The 18,593-nt window shown below is 43.1% G+C and overlaps 1 protein-coding gene across 4 annotated transcripts in view; it reads right to left on the bottom strand.

Moving 5' to 3' along the window:
* Positions 1-18,593, bottom strand: part of CACNA1I (calcium voltage-gated channel subunit alpha1 I) — a 192,630-nt gene that overhangs the window by 126,445 nt on the left and 47,592 nt on the right. The gene's annotated exons all lie outside the window — the stretch shown is intronic.

The following is an 18,593-nucleotide window of genomic DNA, read 5'->3' as shown; positions in this document are numbered from 1 at the left end:
GAAGAATCACCTTTACTTCTAGTCAACCTGAAGTTTAATTGCTTCATGGCAAATTTGTTGTATTACTTTGGTTTAGCAAGTCAAGGACAAGGCAGTGATTCAGGAGACAGTATTTGTATTTCTGACTGCATGAGTCACTGCCTCCCAATTACCCCTCCCCCCAATTAGGGGGATTTAACAATAGTAAAAGAACATGTTCCTGAGATTGCAGAAATGCAGGTGAAACTTAAAATGACAGATTGAGATGGTAGAGGATACGATAAAAATTCCTTCTCAGGTCTCACTAACTGTGGCACAAAGAAACACCATTAACCAGTTTCAGAGGACAGATCTTTGTGGTGCAGCCTTTGCCTCATCCTCATTCCACTGTGGAGGCAGCCTAATTTTTTTTTTCTGTTACAGTTTAAAGTAGTGTTTTCTATCTTTTTCCAACACAAGTGTTAGAGATGAAACAATCCATTCTACCTCATAACATCATGTTGGGGATGATACAATCAAGGACTTCTAATACCTTAATGGCTAATAAAGTTGTTGAAGGCAGCCTTCCTTCCTAGCACTCACTAGGCACTGTACTTTATAACTATTTTGATTGGGCTGCTTGAGAAACTGGACACCTGGTTTACACAGATATATCTCCATATATAATGCTAAAGCTGCATTTTGCAAAGCATTATGGAATTTCTCTGCCAAAAGTCATTGTCACTGCCATTAACATCTTCACTTAGCTCATATCTGCTATCCTGGACTTAATTCTCACCAACAAGGGGGAAACTCCTTGAAGATAGGTGGGGACTAGAGCCAGGCTAGCGGCGGCATTCGGGCCTATCAACGAGTTTGGAAAAGAGGCCGGGCTCGGGCGAAGCAGGCAACGGAGCTGCCAGGTAGTTTCCCGGGCGGAGGAAAATTTCTCAACCTTCGCCAAGGAGAAGGCAGGGCGTGCCTTGTCCGGGGCTTTTCCAGCTGCCGCTGCCCCGCCTTACCCTGCTGCCCCACCTTACCCTGCCTTACCCTGCCCGCCTTACCCCGCCTTACCCTGCCCAGCCCAGCGTTCTTACCATCATGGCTTCCTTTCCACTGAAGCTTGGTCTGGTTAGCCAGTTTTCTAACTGGGTTTGTGTAGGGCTTTTGTCTTTCGCCTCAGCCGCTTTGCTGTGCCTGGAGGCCGCCACCGCCTCGTCCCCGCTGCCCGGCATATCCCGCGTCCCGCATGGCAGTGACCCACAGCCTGACTTTCTGCCGCTGGAGAGTGTCGGCCTGCTCCACCAGCAGCCACAGCTGCCCCCATGGCGGCAGGCCTCGCCGCAGCAGCCCACCTGGGCAATCCGGCCCTGCACTCAGCCAACCCTCGCTGCCCGGTGTGTGGCTTCCTTTTCCTTCTCCGCTATCATCGCCGCCGCCGCCTCGTCGTTTTCCTCAGGTTCCGCGGCGGGGCCTTCTCCAGTGACCTGGGTCTCCCACGTGACTTCGCCCGTTGCCTTGGCAGCAATTGCCGCCGTTGCGGTGACGGCCAGTAACAACTTGGAGAAGTTGACCCAGCTCTTCGAGGAGCATAAGGCCAAGTACGGTCTGCCCCAAGACAAGTACTTAATGATCATCTAGCCGGCCACATTGGACCAGCCTGGGACAGAGAGGGGCAATACTATTTTTTAGAGAATGTTTGTTGTGGGTGTGAGTATGCATGTAGATGAATGGTGGCCCTGTTATATATAAATTTATTATTGTATTTAGGGTGTATGAATGCGAAATTTTTTTACTTTTTATGTATATAAATTGAGTGTGAATGTGTATTCAGTGTTTGGGGTATGAGAATGGTGGAGTCAGGGGTGGAGCCTGGTACCCCCTCTGCTGAGTGCAACAGCAAAAGTAGGGGGGGCAGGACTTACCCTTGGGCTTGGTTTGTATGGAAAGCGAGTCCGGGCAGGAAGGGAGAAGGCTGGAGAGGGTGGAGGTATTCCGGGGAGGGGAGAAGGTCGGAGCATCCCGGTCATGACTGGGATGGGCAGATATGGCGGGAGCCGAGGGGCAGGCCATCTTTGGGGAATGAGGACTCGCTATGTTAGAGCGATTCCTTGTTCCGGCTCCTCAAAAGGCTCATCCTGTAGTACTGGTGACAGGGGAGTACAGGGCCCTGATTGCAGGCTGCTGTTGCTTAATGCCAGGTCCGTTGTCAGCAAAGCCCCCCTTGTCCATGATTTAATATTGGACAGCGGGGCAGACCTGGCATGTATAACCGAAACCTGGCTGGGCCCTGAGGGGGGTGTTTCCCTTTCGGAGATGTGCCCGGATGGGTTTGTGGTGCTTCATCAGCCTCGACATCAGGGCAGGGGTGGGGGAGTGGCAGTCATCGCTCGGAAGTCCTTGAGCCCTCGTGGGATTCCTGCCCCGGAGGGTGTTGGGTGTGAGTCCCTCCTATTGAAGTTGGGTTCACGGGTTCAGTTGGGCTTGCTGCTGACGTACCTATCTCCCAGCTGCATTGTAACAGCACTGCCTGCGTTGCTGGAGTCAGTAGCCGGGTTGGCGGTGGAGTTCCCCAGACTTATAATACTCAGAGGCGGCGCAGGAGTTCATGGCTTCCATGGCAACCATGGACCTGACCCAGGTAATTCAGGATCCAACTCATAGGGGTGGTCACACACTCGACCTTGTGTTTCTCTCGGGGCAATGGAGACATGATCTGGAATTAAGGGGAATAGAGATCTCGCCCTTGTCATGGACAGATCATTTCCTATTGAGGCTGACTTCAGAGCATCACTCCCCCATCGCAGGGAGAGGGAGCCGACTAGGTGGTTCCGCCCCAGGCACCTAATGGACCCAGATCGGTTCCAGGAGGAGCTTGGGGAAATACCTGACTCCCTTGTCCACAACTCGTCCGGGTCCCTGGTTGCGGCCTGGAATGAGGCGGCGTCCGGGGCCCTGGATCGAATTGCGCCTTTGCGACCTCTCTGTGGTGGTGGTCCCCGGAGGGCGCCTTGGTTTACTGAGGAGCTCCGGGAGATGAAGCGCCACAAGAGATGTCTAGAGCGACGTTGGAGGGCCAGTAACTCTGAATCTGACCGATCACTATTAAGAGCCTATCTTAGGACTTATTTAGTGGCGATAAAGGCGGCAAAGCGTGTTCACTTTTCCACACTTATTGCGTCCGCAGAATCTCGCCCGGCCGCCTTGTTTAGGGTGACCCGCTCCCTTCTTAAAGTGGAGGAGGCGGAGGAACCCTTGCAGGGGAGAGCTGAGGAGTTTGTTCGGTTTCTGTCGGACAAAATCACTCAGATTCAGAGAGACCTGGACTCCGACTGGGCAGTGCCAGCCAAGTTGCCAGGGGCTGGTCTTAGTCATGTTATCTGGAGCGAGTTTGAGCCTGTGACCCCTGATGAAGTGGACAAGGCTGTGAGGGCAATGAATGCCACCACCTGTTTATTGGACCCGTGCCCCTCCTGGCTGGTTTCGGCCAGTAGGGAGGTGACACGAGGCTGGCTCCAGGCGATAATCAACGCCTCCTTGATGGAGGGGTCTTTCCCGCAACCTTTAAAGGAAGCGGTGATGAGGCCCCTCCTCAAGAAGCCTTCCCTGGACCCAGCTGTTTTGAAGAACTTTAGTCCCGTCTCCAACCTCCCCTTTGTGGGGAAGGTTGTAGAGAAGGTGGTGGCGTCTCAACTCTTGCGATCCTTGGATGAAACCAATTATCTGGACCCTTTTCAATCTGGTTTCAGGCCCGGCTACAGCACTGAGACTGCTTTGGTCGCACTGACCGATGACCTCTGGCGAGCCGGGGATAGGGGTCATTCCTCTATCCTGGTGCTTCTTGACCTCTCAGCGGCTTTCGATACCATCGACCATGGTATCCTTCTGCGTCGTCTCGGAGAGGTGGGGGTGGGCGGCACCGTATTGCGGTGGTTCTCCTCCTACCTCTCTGACAGGTCACAGTCGCTGTTGGCGGGCGGACAGAGATCGACCCCTAGGCACCTCGATTATGGGGTGCCTCAGGGCTCGGTCCTGTCCCCCCTCCTTTTTAACATCTACATGAAACCGCTGGGTGAGATCATTTGGCGACACGGGGTGAGGTATCATCAGTACGCGGATGATACCCAATTGTATATCTCCACCCCGTGTCCTTTCAGTGAAGCAGTCGATGTGATGTGCCAGTGCCTGGAAGATGTGAGGGTCTGGATGGGGGTGAACAGGCTTAGACTCAACCCTGACAAGACCGAGTGGCTCTGGGTCTTGCCTCCCAAAGGCGAACTGGATGGTCCATCTTTAGTCCTGGGCGGGGGCAAATTTACCTCCCTCAGTGCAGGGACGCAACTTGGGTGTCCTCCTGGACTCACAGCTAAATTTGGAACAACATCTATCGGCTGTGGCCAGGGGGACCTTTGCACAGGTTCGCCTAGTGCACCAGTTGCGGCCTTATTTGGACCGGGAGGCTTTACTCACAGTCACTCATGCCCTTGTCACCTCAAGACTGGATTACTGTAATGCGCTCTACATGGGGCTACCCTTGAAGGGCGTTCGGAGGCTGCAGTTGGTTCAGAACGCAGCCGCGAGAGCGATTGTGGGCGCGCCAAGGTACGCCCACGTGTCACCCATCCTCCGCGAGCTGCACTGGCTTCCTGTGGGTCTCCAGACGCAATTCAAGGTGTTGGTTATCACCTTCAAAGCCCCTCATGGCATAGGGCCAGGTTACTTACAGGACCGCATTCTGCCACACAGCTCCCAGAGACTGGTGAGGTCCCATAGACTGGCCCTCCTTCAGGTCCCGTCGGCCAGACAATGTCGGCTGGCGGGCCCTCGGGGAAGGGCCTTTTCTGTGGTGGCTCCAACCTGGTGGAATCAACTTCCCCCCGAGGTTCGAACTACTCCCACCCTGCCGGCCTTTAAGAAAGCCATTAAAACTCTCCTGTTCTGGCAGGCCTGGGGCTGATGTCCCCGGGGGGCCGGGATATGATCGGACTCGTGGTATGACTGGATTATTTTATTGTTTTATGACTGTTTTTAACTTTGTACGCCGCCCTGAGTCCTTTGGGATTGGGCAGCATATAAATATTTGTAAATAAATAAATAAATAAATAAGAAGTGAAGATGATTGGCACCTTGGTTAAAAGTATTTTTCTTATTCTTGAATCTGTGATATTCAGATGTAAAGCAACTAAGAAAACTCAGCTTTACATACTGGACTTCAGAGGAACATCTTTTGATGAAAAAGCATCTGGGCAAGAGGGGAAATTCTATAAAATGACATACTAAAGGCCAAATTGAAACAGTCCCCACAAGGAAGAAAAATCTAAAGGGGCCAGCAGGAATACACGCAGAGCTCTCTAAAATACTGAAGAGAAAAAGCAAAGCAACATGTATAAGAAATGGGAAAAGGGGAATCTTACCAAGGAATACAAGGTACTCTCTAAAAATAATGGGAACACAATCAGAAAAGCTAAAATGGACTAAGGCTTATGAGATACAAAAACAAAACATGCTCTTTGTGTATGTGAGAAATAAAAGGAAAGCCAGGGGGAATATATGTCCATTGCGAGGAGAAAGAAGTGAGGGGGTGGGCGGCACCGTATTGCGGTGATGGAGATAAGTCAGAAATCTTGAGTAACTAGACAGGAATCTTCAAACTTGGCCCTTTTCTGACTTGTGTGCCTGGCTGAGGAATTCTGGGAGTTGAAGACCACAAGTCATAACAGGGCCAAGTTTGAAGACCCTGAACTAGAGAGATCTCAGAATAGTGTAGAAGAGCAAATGTCACTCCTTTCTTCAAAAAAGGGGGACCTAGAAAATTACAGACCAAAAGCTTGTTGTCTGTGATGGGCAAATCATGAAGCACATTGTGGACTACCTGGGAAAGCTTGCTATAATCAATAGGAAACAGAATGTTTTCACAACAAATTGCATTGACTAATAAGATTAGATAAGCTAATATTGATAATGTTACTAGCTTTATAGATAAGGCAGTGGTTCTCAACCTGTGGGTCGGGACCCCATTTGGGGTCGAACGACCATTTCACGGGGATCGCCAAACAATGCAGTCCACCATTTTCCCCCCCTTTTCCTTAGCTGTGCTACTCCCTTTTATTCTATTGGCTTTTGAAAGCCAATAGAATAGACTCTCTTGAATAGAGTCTAATTCTATTGGCTTTCAAAAGCCAATAGGAATTGTCCAGGCTGTCTCTGCCCTGCTGAGCCCGCCAAAGTCCCATTCTGCAAACGATGCTGCACCAGTTGAGTAGTCCTCGACTTACGACCGGTTGAGTAGTCCTCGACGTACGACCGGTTGGGGGTCACGGCATTAAAAAGGTTGAGAACCACTGAGATAAGGGGAATGCTATAGACTTGGTGTATGTGGAACTCAGTGGAGTCTTTGACAGAGTATTTCATTAAATAGTGAAATATAGGCTATATGGTAGATCTCAAGTGAGATGATTTGATGACCATAATGTATCCCTGTTTCATTGTTAAGATAAACTACTGCAATGTGTTTTGCATGGAGCCATCTTTGAAAACTACTCCAGAACTGCAACTGGCAAATGCCCATGTGCTGATATGTGAAAGATAATATATCCATGTGTCTATATTGTGAGCACTGCATTGACTGATAATACATTTCCAGATTTGCTTCAAAGTTTGGTTTTAACCATTAAAACTAGTACCTTATCCATGTAGAACAGATATGTCAAACACAAGGCCTGCAGGCCGGATTTGGCCCATGGAGGGCCCAGATTTGGCCCCCAGGGCTGTCCCAGAAGTGGCAGGGGGCTGGCCTCCGCTGCCCCAGCCCTGGCGTACCCCAACCTGGCTGGGTACCCTCCCCGGTGCACACACATGAAACTGCAGTTCATTTCCCTCATCCCGCCTCTCCCCTCCCAGCCTAACCCCATCACGCCTGGATTCTCCTCATGCAGCTCTGCTTTGCTGGGCCACGCCTTTCATCACTTGGGCCATGGTGTTCTGTAAGCCTGGCGCCCCAGGGCATGCCTGGCCTGTGGGATGAAAGGAGCAGAGATGGGAGCACACGGTGGCAGAAGCTGAGCATTGGCTGGCTCCCGGTCACCCTCTCTGCCACGTGGTAGGGCCGGAGAGGGGAACGTAGCACTCACGCCGGATGCAGAGCCACAGCCTGGAATTGCCAGTGGCTGGCAATGTGTGAGCCTCTGTGGCAGCTGGAGAGAAAGCTGAGAAGGAGGAGAAAGCAGGAAGGGTTGTTCTACATATGCCTGGCTGAACAATGTGTTTGGAGTTGCCTCTAAACAGGTGAGGGATGGGGTACTGTCTCTGAGAAGGCTTTGCTCGTGGCCACTGTTCTATAAACCAAACCAGGGGGACCATCTGGTTTAAATGGATGGTAGTCAAAGATGATTAGGAGACTGGAGGCTAAAACATATGACAAATGTTTGTGGGAATTGGGTATGTCTTGCTTAATGAAAAGGACTAAGGGTATTGACATGATAACAGTGTTCCAATATTTGATAGGCTGCCACAGAGAAGAAGGGGTCAACCTATTTTCCAAAGCATCAGAAGGCAATAATAGATGGAAACTAATAAAAAGAAAACCAGCCTAGAACTAAGGACTTGTGAAAACAACTAACCAGTGAAAAGGCTTGCCTTCAGAAGTTGTGGATTTTCCATCACTGGAGGCTTTTAAGAAGAGATTGGATATTCCATTGTGTGGAATGGTATAGGTCCCCTGCTTGAGCAGGGGCTTGGACTAAAGACCTCAAAGGTCTCTTCCAACTCTCTTATTCTTTGAGGGAAGCGCTGCCAACCTCTCCCTCTCCCCTCATCTCTTCCTGGGCATAGAGAGAGGGAGGAAGGGAGGGAAGGCAGGAGGGGAGGGAAACAGGAAGAAAGAAAGGGAAGGAAGGAGATGGGAATGAAAAGAAGGGAGGCAGGGAAGGAGGGGAGGAAGGACGGAAGGAGGGAGATTGGAATGAGAGGGAGGGATGGCCTGAGGAAAGCCCTGCCTTAGCACTTGGCCAGCAGCAGCCCTGTTGCCCTTTCGCCATATCCTGGTGGTCTCCCATCCTATTGCTGATGATGCTTTGGTTACAAAACCAGGTCTCCGTACATGGAGAGAGAGTGGGCCTCCCTCTGACCCACGCACTTTGTCCTCCTGCACTCACCATGAGCAACCTAGTCAATGAGAGCAAGCACAGCAGCAGCAGCCTCGAGGAGGAGGTAAGTGCAGCTGGGCACCCCCTCAGAAAGTGTGGCTGGGCTAAGCAGGGCTGTGGGGTCCCTTTGCCATGGGAGCTCAAGGGCCGGGTTGGGTGCTTGACTTCTGCTGCCCAGGGCTCTGGGCAGTCTGTGCCACTGTCCAGTGCCCACCCTGCACAGCCTGAGAGGGATGGTGAGTCTCCTCCAGTGGACCATGCCCCGGTGCTCACCTCGGTCCCACCCCCACCCCACCCCTCCGCTGGACACCCTCGGATCCGCCCCAGTCCTGCCCAGGCCTGCACAGGCACCCCTGACATGAGTGATGTCGAGTTGGCCATGCCCATGCCAGCTATGCCCACTTAGTAGGCGGCATCCACCCCAGCCACACCCACCCGGCCCCCCTGAGGGCAACCACAATGCTGATGCAGCCCTCAATGAAATTGAGTTTGACACCCCTGATGTAAAACAATGAATTGGACCTGTTGTGGGTTCCCAATATTTAAAAGTCAAAATCAGTGGGGGCTCCAAATCATTACTATTCTTTATTTTTCCTCACTTTATGTAATTCCCTTCTAGAAGTCAGAATGACACTTACTCTGGTGGCCTTCTAAAACTTTGCCACAATGGCATAGTTCTGCAAGACTTTTTGAAAGCTAAAATTGCCTGTTGTATATGAGTGCTATTGTATCATAAGTTTATTATCATTGTATTCTGACTTTTATATTTTATTGTGATACTTTTATCACTGTAATCCACATGTTTTTGGTGGTTGGTAAACAAATTCAACAGGTCTGAACTATAGGTATCTGCTATGGGCACACATTTCTCTGCTGTATTTCTTCTGCTATCTTGGCTTATGATACCTTGGTTAATATTATTCATTATCAAATGAAATTTTTTCCTACAAGCTCAACAGACTACAATAGCAAATCTAGGTTATTTTATTCTTTTGAACAAGCCTCTAAGCCATAATATAGTTTGGGACCTTAGATGAATATAGTCACTGTGATTTTTTAAATTTCAGTTCATTAACTCCTTATTCTTACTACATCCGTTTATATTCTTCTGTTGTCTTCATTAATATATATGGTCCGTCCAATTCTGGCACCATCTGCAAATGTCATTATCAAGCCTGATTTCCCTGTGAAGATTATTAATGAAGGCATTAAATAAAATTTGTGGAAAGGGCTGAAATGTTCCACTGTTAATCTGTGTCATGTCTAGCTAGGCACCTGCTACCAGCTCAGACTATTTCTAATTTTGTATGCCATTTCAGACACAATCATCATGCCATTTTCCAGTTGATGTGGCAGTTGTCTTATAAAAACCCAGGAAACAAAATTACTTCATCAATTCTCACAAAAACAACATTTTGATCAGAAAAGCTAAAAATATCCCCAGAAACACTCTCTGTTTATATGCAAGGGAAACAAAATTGAGCCTAAATTAGTTTCACACAAGTATTGATGTGGCTAAGAGGAGAAAGTAGTAAAAATATGTATTACTGCTTTTCAGTAATACATAAGAGGAGAAAGTAGTAAAAATACTGCTTTTCAGTTTGCTTTTCATTCCTGTTCTAAAAGGATATTCTTCATTTTAATATTAGTAAATCACTAAGGTGGTACAATTTAAACAACGTGGAAAGAACAAATAAAACTTTGCAACAAAATATTGCCATTTATCTCTGATATGAGCATATTATTTAAATCCGAGGGGGAGAAAAAACAAGTTAACAATATCAAGTTCCTCTTTCTCAAACTGTATGTATTTTTTTGGGGGGGGGAAGTTTGAAGTAAAATAAATGTAACTGAAGACTTAAAAAAACTGAGAAGGTGTCTGAAGGCAAAGGTATCTGAAGGAGGTGCAGGACTGTAAAAGACAAAAACCAAAACCAAAGTTAATGATTACAACCACACAGTTGAAGTTGCTATCTTAACTTTTTAGAGTCCCACCCTTATCTAAAAAATAACTTTTATAAAAATTTGACACCTGCTGAGAACTGAGCAATACACATTATTTTTTAACTGAAAACCCAAACTAAAGCTGCAATCTTAAGAGTGGATACCACAGAGTTATTGCAAACAGCTTTCTCTTTCACCCTAGCTATCCAATCTGGAGCATTGTTCAACGTGGAACTACATGGCACTGTTGCTTAAATAATTTCTCAGCCCAGTCTTCTCTGCTGGGTAAGAACAAATAAAACTACCTAGCTGCATTACCTTTTGCAAAGTTGTGTCATCTTCAACCCAACCTGCAGAGTTACTGATTAATACTATAGGCACTTGGTAATGATGCTGAGTGTACACTCATTGCAAGGCTATTGTAGGGGTCACTTTCTCCCAGCCACAGCCCTTCTACGGGCAATATGAAGATAATAAAAGTGCATCTCTCTCTCTCTCTCTCTCTCTCTCTCTCTCTCTCTCTCTCTCTCTCTCTCTCTCTCTCTCTCTCACACACACACACACACACATTTTTGATACAGTAAAAATATACGAAAAAGAGATAGGAAATTAGAAAGAACAAAAAGAGGGGAAAACATAGCTTTGTCTTCTTTCTATTGTGTAATTATAATCTTATTTTTTTTCTCCATCATCTCTGGCCCTTTTTAATGCCCAAATCCAGAAATCATTAATTCTGTCTTTTCTTCTCTCAACAAAAAAATCTTGTACAATTTCTTTGACCAATAATAAAATACACTGTCATTAGCAATTTTGTAAAAAAAAATACATACTTTGCTTTAAGTAATAATTATTTTAGAAAGTGCAAGAACTCTCACTTTTTTGCTGCTGCTTCTTGAGGAAAAGTTCTTTTGGATGAGAAAGTGGATAAATAATAAGCATATTGAGACCGAGATCTGGCTACAAAGAAATTCTATATCTCTACTGATTTTCATGAAAAAAAGAGCCTATATTTCAGGGATATTAAGAAACGCTCTTCAAGGGGAACTTAAATCTAGACAAGAATTAAAAGAAAATCAGGTACAATTGGAATGGTGGGCGTACCTGCAAGTTCAGTCACGTTATAAGAAAGACAAAAAAGAATGGGGTATACGGAGAAATCTGACAACACTGGATAAAATATTGTTAGGAACGGAGGAGAAAGAATCAAAAGAACATATAAATATTTATTGGAATATAAAATGGAAGAGGAGCAGGTAAAAGAAGCAGGTAAATTTCGAATATAATATTGAGTTAGACAAATGGCAAATGTTATGGGAAAGAAATAGAAAGTTAACCTTGGCTACCTCATATAAAGAGAATCTGTACAAAATTTACAGGTGGCATCTCTCCCCAGCAAAACTGGCAAAGATGAGAAAAGATATATCACCACAATGTTGGAAGTGCAAGAAAATGTTAGGCACTTATATCATATGTGGTGGACTTGTTCCAAAGCCAAAGAATTTTGGTGGCTAATAAAGGCTTGGTTGGAGGAAATATTGGGACTGAAGATAGATTCCAGACCAGAATTGTTTTTACTGGGAATGATAGCTGGGAAGTTTAACAAAGGAGAGACATATCTAGTGTTGCATATCATAACAGCAGCAAGATTGGTGTATGCCTAGAACTGGAAAAATGGAAATTCCCCGGTGGAGAGTGAACTAATTAAAAAAAATTGATATGTGCAGAGATGGACAGATTATCCTTAGAAATTAAAGACAAGGATGAAACAGAATATTACGAAGTTTGGGATAAGATGTACTATTGGTTAGACTCGAGGAGAAAAAGTCAGAACAGAGAAAACTCATCTAGAAGAGAGAAAATGTAGATTTCCAACTTCAAAGTGAGCGTAAGATAGAGATCAGAATATGAAATAAGAATGGAAATGGAAGTTATGTTATAAATAGATGTAAATATGTATGTAAATATATAAATATGCAAATAGTATGAAATGCAATATGTAAATGGTGTAAAAGATCAATGACTAGGAAGATATATGGTATATGGTATAGTATGTATGACAAAATAACAGCCAGAAAAGTCACACTGTGTTCAACCGGTTTTTAAATGTTTACTTAATAAAAAATTATAAAAAAGAAAAAAGAAACGTTCTTGATGCAAAGCAGAATGTGATGTCTCTGAAGGAAATGATACTTTATTTCCTTTCTCAGGTTCTGTAGTCTATTCCCTCTCTTCCTTCCATTTCAATCCCCTCTTAGCATTCCTTGTATACTACGCATACCCAACTGAGATTGGATTGGTTTTGCAAGAAGTATTTATTGTATTTCTATATAACTTGGGATTTCTCATCATCTACTAATATCACCCTCTGATATTTTGGGTACATAAGACAAAGACCAAACAGAATGTCAGACTATACTACTATTATAGGTGTGGCTGGGCATCAATCTGATATGCTATCCATTGCCTCCTCTGGTGCTTATGGCTGCAATTTAATAATCAACTATGAATAAGTTAGACTAGAGTGGCCAGATAAAGGTGGCTACAAAATTTACAGGAAAAGCTGAGGAATCCCAAAAGACCCCAGAAATTCTGTTACAGAGTCATGCAACACAATATTTCAAAATAGCTTTAATTATAGGAAAAGGGAAAGTAGAGGTGGGAAACAGAAAGAATTGGACTTGAAATAAAAGGAGCAATGTTTTTATTTGTCATATATAATGACTAAAACAAACTGAATTAACATGAATAAATGGGCTACCAGAATTGTATGTTTCATGTGTATTCTAATTCATTGTCAGGTTGAGGTAACATAGGTCCTAAATATTGCCATGTACTGTACTGAATTTACACTTTGTGGATTTTGTAGTTTTCAAGTGGTTTTTGATGCAAATACACAAAATATATTCTGAGAGTACTGATAAATTTGTAAAATGGTTTCCTGGTCCAGGCTGAAACATGGCAAATTTTAGGAAACATTTTAAATTAAAATTTGTCATAAAATTAATATAATATATACTGCACATTAATCTAAATATTGGGAGTCAATATAAAAAAATGTAAATGACTGCTCGTTTGAAGTGCTGAAGATACGTTAGATTTGTCAACTCCACCAGTAGTCTATTAATTGTTAGATACTTAATGATTCTGTCCCTATCAAGTTCTGAATGTCAACTTCAGCATGACAAAGTATATGAATTCGATAAACTAAACATGGAAACTTGCTCAACGTGTCTAAATCCCCCACTCCCAATAGACACATTTGTTACTTTTCCAGTGTTGCATTTCTTCAGTCTTTAGGCACAGACTCCTAAGAGTGAGACTTTGGACTTAAAAGAATGTGTCAGCAGCACAACTCATATAAACCATAACATGCTGTCAAAAAGAAAGATAATAAACATCTGATGTTACCTTACAAAGATCATAAGTAGAGCTTACTGTTCTGATTCTGAAACGGGTAGCAATACTATAGAGTAATGCCTAAGCTCACTCATGGTGGATCTATTCATTTTGTATTTAAAATATTGTCACACTTCTCTGGAGTGAGAGGAAGAGCCTAAAGATGATTAAGAAACTGGGGGCTAAAACATGTGAAGAATGTTTGCAGGAATTGGGTATACCTAGTCTAGTGAAAAGAAGACTAGAGGTGACATGATAGCAGTGTTCCAATATTTGAGGTGCTGCCACAAAGAGGGGGTCAATCTATTCTCCAAAGCACCAGAAGGCAGGACAAGAAACAATGGATAGAAACTAATCAAGGAGAGAAGCAAGCTAGAATTAAGGAGAAATTTCCTGACCAGTGAGAACAATTAACCAGTAGAACAGCTTGTCTCCAGAAGTTGTGGGTGCTTCACCTTTGGAAGTTTTTAAAAAGAGATTGGACAGCCTTTTTGGTATATGGTCTCCTGCTTGGGTGGGGGATTGGACTGGAAGACTTCTGGCATCCCTTCCAATTCTGTTATTCTTTCTATGATCATAAGTATCCATCCCATCAAGTCCGAAGAAAGCCCAGAATGGTATAGAATCTCATGTCACAGGCAGAAGGTTGGACTAGAAGACTTCCAAGGTTCCCTCCAACCCCATTTTTCTCTGTTTCAGGTTCTAGTGAAGAACTTTTCTCATGCATTGAAATACAATTCTGTCTTTCCCAACCATGGCCAGTTATTCTGCTTTTGGAGATACGAAACATAGTTCAAAGATATCACAGATAGCAGGTTTAGAGTGTTGCTAGAATATCATAGAAAGAAATGGAACCTAGGAAAAGATTATGCAGAGAAATAGTTGGAAATCAGACAAAGATCTACATCAGGGATAAACTAGTCCACAGAAAATCCAGCAATCTAAAGCAGGAAATCCCCAATAATCCATAACCTTTGGAACTGTTCCAGTTGTCCTTTGGCAGGTAGTAATATTTGAACTAAGGAAGCAGTGAAGAAAATGTTCTCGCTATTTCCATTCTAGTCATAGCTATCACAGATAAAATAAGATGTACCAATGAACTAAAATGTACCAATGAAAGTTCTAAGAGAACAGTTTGCTGTATTACTTCCAAAACAATTTTCTTAAATCTTTGATTTTTAATCTACACACTTGGGCTGAGTTCTGGAAATCATGGTTTCCAGAAATTAATTCTTAGTTCAGCTCTTTGTTAGACTTGGCAAAAGATCCCCAGACACCACTTATCTAGTTAAAATCATTAATGCAGACAAGAATAAGGTTTATTTATCAAATTTAGTTACTGCCCACCTCACTCTCAGAGAGACAAAAAATTAATTTTCCAAAATAACTGTTGATGTTTATTTCAGCTAAAGAATTGTATCTATTTGCCTGGGTTTAAACTCAAGTTTTTCTTTCTCAAGACTTTGTAAGTAAATTGATACTTAGCATCCTTGGATGGTTGAGGTATGTTTTCATCACAACCCTTTCTAGATTGAAGGCTCACAGTTCTTATATTCTAGAAAAATATGGTTCCTGCCTCACTAACCTTAACACTGGCATTCCATCAGGAATTAATTATGTGCTGTCAAGTCATTTTCAACTCCCCACATATTTTCTTCAAGATGACTTATCACTAACCTATTCTATCATGTCTCTCAATGGTGCGCTCATTACCTCTGTAACTGGGCCCACCCACCTTGCTGCTGGTCATTCTCTTCTTCTCTTTCCTTCTACCTTTCCCAGCATAATTTGAGCCTTTTTCAAAGAACTGGGCCTTTGCATCATGTGTCCAAAGTAGCATAATTTGAGCCTGGTAATTTGTGCCTTGAGTGAGATTTGTGCCTTTGAGTTGATTTGTTCAATGATCCATTGGTTTTCTTGGCTTTTCACAACGCTGTCAGGAGTCTTCTCCAACACCGAAGTTCAGAAGAGTCAATACTCTTCCTTTCCTGCTTCTTCAAAGTCCAACTTTTGCTTCCATACAATGTCACAGGGAACACTGTGTCTTGCACAATTCTGATATGTGATATAAACACTTCACAGCATTGATCTTAACAGGCAGAAACAATCTAGCACTTTGCTATTTTTATTGTTAGATGTTCTACTGTCATCATTAACTTAATCATCTTTATGTTTAATTTAGTCCCACTTTTTCACTGCAATCTTTTAGTGTAGGGCTTGCAGAACTTTTGCATTGTTAGCTATTAAAGTAATATTATCAGCATGATGCAGGTTATTGATGTGTCTTCCTCCAATTTTAAAAACCACATATCTTTCAATCAAGCTTCCTTTATTATATTTTACACATATGAGTCCAATAAATAAGAGAGTATGCAGCCTTGTGACACACCTTTGCCAATCTGGAGTCATTGTTTCACTATTTTCTGTCCAGGCAGTGGCTTTCTGGCCTGTATATAAATTTCTCATGAGAAAATGAGATGTTTTGGTATTCCCATTTTTCTGAGCACATTCCACAGGAAGATGAAATATTATGCATGTTTGCTATCTTGAGTTACTTATAAAATAATAAAGATGGGATAAAAAAAATCTAGGACAAAATTGATCTCTTCAAAGATAAAATATATTTTTCAAATAAAAACTAATGAAGTGTAGAATGCAAGCCTGCAGTTTGCCATTCAGTATGGAAAAAAAAAATCCTACTTTTCTGCATGTTATGCAGAACATCTGTGTAATACATAGTTATGCAAATACTATCATTATTTGATCAGAGCTGATAAGTAACACTAAAATCCCTACTGCGCTGTAGTTATAGTTCTGTATGGTCTGCACTAATTCTGTGCAATGAAGAGAGGCAGCACTTAAAAGGAGCAGAGAGAACACTTTCTGTTTTATAATCTTCTCTCATATTCTTCCTTCCCTAATCATTTTAATAAAAATGTATCTATTTTCCTTGGCCTATATATAACATGGAGAGAACATCATAAAATACTTTTTAAATATGCAAGCATATAAAATGAAAGCATCAATGTTTACATTGTGGCCCAGGAAATTCTGAAAGTTCAATTTCCCTATGGAGGAAATTGACTCATATTAATCTCTCATATACAGAGACCTACAGTGGCACTAATTGGAACAAAAGAAAAAGGAAAAAATACCTATGGCCATTATCTTAACATTTATCTCTAGGGAGAGTCTAAGATATTTTTAGATTACAGGATGTCAAGTGCACAAGACATCAGAAGTGCACAAGACACTAGAAGTGCACAAGACATGAGAGGTCAGGTCCCTCATTGCTTGCTTACTGTATTTACTTTTTCCAAATTTCATGGAATGGTCCTTTCAGTAGCATATTTTTAAGCTGTATTAGTTTTGCTTTAAGGCTGCTTCACAATTATTTCCCATTATTTCCCAATGACTTTGAGATTTAATGGTTAGACAAGGGGATTTTTTTTTGTTATAGAAATGGCTAGTATATATGTTGAGGCTGTAACATTATTATGCTCATTCTACAGTGCTGAAAAGAGTCAGAAGTTAATGCTTTTTCTTTCTTTCCCCTTTTATTCTACACTTCTCTCTTTCCACATTTCCATTTTTTCCACTAATTTCATTTTAATTTGCATTTTATACTCTAATGTTTAATAGAATTATATTATTGAATATCATCTTTACTGACTACAATGCTGTCTAGATATATTTGCTGCAGTTCCAATAATTCCTAGTTAATATGGCCAAAGTCTGGAAGTTCTGGGACTTGTACATGGTAAATATACTTGGAGTCCACTGGGTTGAGGAAGATAACTATACTAATGCCAGTCTTATGTATACAAGAACACACATAGCTAGATACATACATACGAACAACATGAAAACACAGTAATACATCTTGAATGCATTTGCAGATACAATACTGATATAACTGATAAATAGTGTAACTGTTATATCCTATGGAAGAGGAGGATAACCAGGAGGAGGTAGTTGTCAGGAAGATTTTCTGTCTGTATTTTTGGATATACATTACTTTTTTGAATGGATAATGTCAAGAAAGCATCTCTCCACAGCTTTAATGTCTAAAAAACTATCCAAAAAACAATGCTTCCCTCATAAAGTCCTTGAAAGACAGCAGCCAATTAGAAGATAAATGACTGAGTATTATATATTGTCCATATTTTTATCCTTCAGTAAATCAGGCTGTAATTATTTTGGTTTAACTAAAATCGGATAGCAACTTTCCAGGTCGTTTCATGCACATCATAACAGAGTTACTATAAACATCGTGCCTCAATGAATGTTATTATGATAAATTTAAATAAATAACTTTAGCTTCAAAGCCCCTCAGAGCTTAAAGGTGGGGCACTTGAAGAAGTGCCTCACACCATCCAATTTGGAGATCCTTTTATGCACTGAGTTACTGCTATGAAGGAGAACTTCTCAGAGATCATACCCTATTATGCAAATCCCAGAGAAGTTCACTTGCATGCACTCTGACATGTATCTAGTTTGAATATGTATTTATGAATGCTAATTCCACATTTCTCAGAATGGAGTGTCTTGATCTGACAAGAATAAATATGAGTTATGTTTCTTTCCCAAATATCTTTCCATGATCTATTTATATGTGATGTTATAAACATACTATAGAGCAATGATGCCAAACCTTTTAGAGACCGAGTGCCCCAAAACCCCCGCTCTGCCCCTGTACCACCCCCCGCTCCGCCTGCCTGCAGGGCCTCACCACAGATCACCCAGGCAGCCTTGCAGCACCATGGCGGCCATGCCCTCTGCCTGCACCCTGCAGCATCATCTGCACATGATGGGGCATGAGAGTGGAGTCTTGCCCCTGCTGCCCAGCTACCATGTGCTTGGCTGCGCAGCTCCTCGTGGGCCGTATCTGGTGGAGCCTCTCCTCCGGGCAGGCTGCTGGTGAGGAGGGGGTTGCAGCGGGAGGCGGGGCTGGGGCAATGGCACACGTGCCCACAGACAGGGCTCCAAGTGCCACCTCTGGCACACATGCCATAGTTTTGCCACCACTGCTATAAAGAATCAAATCAATATAGTATAAAGGTAATCCTCAACTTACCACCACAACTGACACCAGAATTTCTGTTGCTAAATGATGCAGTTGTAAATCAAGAAATCACATCACTGGAATGC

Source organism: Crotalus tigris, unplaced genomic scaffold (assembly GCF_016545835.1).
Source record: "Crotalus tigris isolate CLP2741 ecotype Arizona unplaced genomic scaffold, ASM1654583v1 scf7180000017644.4837335, whole genome shotgun sequence".
Lineage (NCBI taxonomy): Eukaryota > Metazoa > Chordata > Lepidosauria > Squamata > Viperidae > Crotalus > Crotalus tigris.
The sequence above is the reverse complement of the archived record's forward strand: the minus strand, read 5'-3'. Positions and strand labels throughout refer to the sequence as shown.